The sequence below is a fragment of the Mytilus californianus genome, unplaced genomic scaffold (assembly GCF_021869535.1).
Source record: "Mytilus californianus isolate M0D057914Y unplaced genomic scaffold, xbMytCali1.0.p SCAF_10, whole genome shotgun sequence".
NCBI classification, from domain to species: domain Eukaryota; kingdom Metazoa; phylum Mollusca; class Bivalvia; order Mytilida; family Mytilidae; genus Mytilus; species Mytilus californianus.
Window position 1 is genome coordinate 1,140,839 of NW_026262582.1, and position 3,701 is coordinate 1,144,539.

At 30.8% G+C, this 3,701-nt stretch overlaps 1 long non-coding RNA gene across 1 annotated transcript; it reads left to right on the forward strand.

The window, feature by feature from the left end:
- Positions 1 to 361: 361 nt before the first annotated feature.
- LOC127717447 (uncharacterized) lies at positions 362 to 3,240 on the forward strand. Its single transcript, XR_007989181.1, has 2 exons — positions 362 to 455; positions 2,325 to 3,240. It is a non-coding gene; the product is annotated as an uncharacterized LOC127717447 (long non-coding RNA).
- Positions 3,241 to 3,701: the final 461 nt, after the last annotated feature.

Consider the following 3,701-nt stretch of genomic DNA (forward strand, 5'->3'; position numbering starts at 1 on the left):
CACTGAACAACCTTTGTTTACCTTTTACTTTAAGGGTATGGGGGTATATTAGTAGCTCACAGATTCACTTGTTTGTTTTAAATTTTTTTTTGGGGGGGGGGGGGGGGGGGTGGCTTTTTTTTTAGCACAGCTCTTTATTTAGCATAGGATGCAGCAATTCTAGAAATCCAAGAAAAAATAGGCATTTATATATCTACGGAGGAAATCCTGATATCAAATTAGGGTTGTGTGGCAGACGTTATTTCTTTATTTTAAAAATTATATGAATCTGACATTATACATATGTGTATGCTCCTTATTTTAAAAAAAGTACCTATATGTAATTAAATAATTACTTTCTCTTATTATTTTTAGTTCCCCTGTCAATTACAAGATACAGTATGCCATTCCAGCTCAGATGAAATAAAGTAATGGTTTGATTTGGAGAGCTTTATTATTATCATGATTATAGACAGGTAAATTGTTTTATCCTGACTAACTATTGTACAATGAGACAACTCTCCCCAAGAGTCCAAATGACACAGACATTACCAACTATGGGTCTTTGAATGGCCTTCTACAATGAGTAAAGCCCATTCTGCATATTTGGCTATAAAAGGCCCCAAAATCACAAATGTAAAACATTTCAAAGGAGAAAATTAATGGTCTAATTTATGTAAACAAAAATGAATGAAAAAGAAATATGTAACACAGCAACAAACAACAACCACTGAATTACAGGAACATACATTGTACATACAGAATGTGGATGGGTTAAACATGTTAGCGATCCTGGCTTTTCTTCCTGTTTTATAATTTGTCCAAATAAATTTCTGTTCTTACATCATGTACAATGTAAGAATATTGTATGATGTAAACTCAGAAATTATTGCAATGTTTTTATGAGGCAACCTTGAATATCGCAATAAAAGGAACTCACATTCTGAAATCTTTACATATAACTGTACAAGTATGCAGATTTTTCTGAAATCGCAATTATAAATCTCACATTTTTGTCCATTCTTCAAAAATTGTACCCAATAATCATGATAATTTCTTAATTTAATCAATGTTAATGAAGTATCTGTACCAGCAATAAAATTTATTTACACAGACATGACAGATATTAATACAATAATATACTGAACTTGCTAGCAAATTTTTTTTAGCTGTGGATTACTGATATTGATATTGAAGTATTCCTGTCGGAAAAAGAGATACAAAACAAAGTAAATTAACATAAATAAATATTTATTACATAATACATCTTATAGGCACATCTGGGTTTTTGTCTCGCCTTGACGGAGTCAAAAAACGAGACGTAGGTATGCTGTTTCTGGCGGCGGCGTCAACAATGTATTAGTTTGTGATTAGGTCTAGTTCATGGTGAACCACAAGTGGTAGGTCAATGATATTTGGTATGCAGTTGTATTAGCATTGGCACATCTCATTTCCATGGAGATTATTTGGCCCTGCCCCCTCAGTCAAGGTCTATTGACTTTGAAACTTTTCATAGTTTACATGTATTAGTTTGTGATTAGGTCAATTTATGGGGAACCACTAGTGGTAGGTCAATGATATTTGGTATGCAGTTGTATAAACATTGGCATATCTCATTTCCATGGAGATTATTTGGCTCCGCCCCCTCAGTCATGGTCTATTTACTTTGAAACTTTTGCTTAGTTTACATGTATTAGTTTGTGATTAGATCAGTTTAAGATGAACTGCTAATGTTAAGTCAATGATATTTGGTATGCAAATGTATTGGCATTTGCAAGTATCGTTTCCATGGAGATCATATAGCCCCACCCCTGATCATGGTTCATTGACTTTGAAACTTTTACATAGTGTACAAGTTAATGTTTGTGTTTAGGTTTGTTTAAAGGGAACGACTTATAATAAGTCAATGGTATTTGGTATGTAGTTGTATTAGCATTGACACATCTCATTCCATGGAGATTGTTTAGCCATGTACCTTCAGTCATGGTTCATCGACTTTGAATATTTGCATAACTTACATGTTAAAGTATTGCTATTTTAATTTCAACATTTGCATTATCAAAATTACAAAAAGGCGAGACATATCTCTGTGATAACAGTTATTCTCATTTAACTTTAAAGTTTTATAAGAGTACATGTAGTGCACCTTATTAAAATGTGTGTGGAAAATTAAATCCTTGTTCAAATGATGAATGAAGACATTATTAAATAAGGACAGGGAAATTATTTTGTTAGCATTTTAACAGTAACTTCTTGAAGAAATATGTTTGCACTAACTTTTGATTACTTTTCACATGTTAAATATTTCATTTAATATATATAATATTTGCATTTTCATATTTCAGGGATGATGACCTGCAGTAGAAAGTTCCTTATAACTCATCATTGACATTACGGAAGATCTGATTAAAATTTGTTTAGAAAGCCACCAAATATGTCCATGAAAAGTAGAAAAAAGACAGCAATTCTATATAATGTACATATAAGTACTAAGCAGAAGCATTGACTGTTTCAAGACCAAATGAATTGGAATTTAGTGTTTTGATGCTGAGAGACAGAGGAAAATTAACTACACAATTTAGCTTCTTTTTCATCATCATGTATCACTGAAGTTGATGTTTACCATCTTAAAGAGCTTTTACCTCAGTTAAAATGAATTCTAAATACGGACAGTTTGGAGATTTGTGAATTTTCTTACAATTGGAGTTTCAAAAAAGGATTTCATTTAACAAAATTATATTTCATGGATGTAATTTGTCGTTTCTTTCATGAAATATTTGAAAAATCTGCAATATGTTTGTATCTGACCAAGTGAGAGATCTACAAATAGACATATGATATTCAGTTGAACTGTAAACATGGTAAAGAAGGAGATATTCATTTATAAGACTTATATGAGTGTTTTGTTATTTTTATGGCAATTACGGGGAAAAAATAGTAATTGATTTAAACATTAATCCTACCTAGATATACATGAGATATACTATCATATACATGTAGGCATACAATTCACTTATGCACCACTAATGGAGTTACATGTAATTATAAAACTAAGAATATGACATATGATTGCCAATAAATTAACAACTCTTCATCAGAGAACAAATAGTCATATTATATATTGTCCACCAGCATGACCAGAGAACAAGAAGATCATATTATATCATGATTTATATTTCAATTTCATTTCATTTCATAACAGTTAACACAGAATAAAGGTATACAAAAAGTTCAGAAGCATAAAAAAGTGTTTTAATTGCAGTTGTTGTTCATCGTAAAGTGACTTAGTCATATTGATGTTGGCCTTCAATACTGAGCAAGACCTCTGTAACAGCCACAGAATGTTTGAACAAAAAAATTATCTATACTTATATATTTGTCTATACTTAGAAATCAGAATTTTTTTTCATTTCTTGTCTAAATTAAAATTGGTTATACAATTGTATACGTTTGGCAAAAAAAAATATAAATTTATTTAAATGATGGTATTATTTGTATCCAGGATTTTCTGAAACTGCAATAATTAATCTCGCATCTTTAATTGTCCTTACATTGTTCAATAATTAAAATTATCTTGGGAATAAATTTACTCAAAAAATTCTGAGTCTTTTTGAAGGATATATAAACTTGGCATTTTTGCGCCTGTCCCAAGTCGGGAGCCTCTAGCCTTTGTTAGTCTTGTATTATTTTTAATTTTAGTTTCTTGTGTACAACTTGGAGTT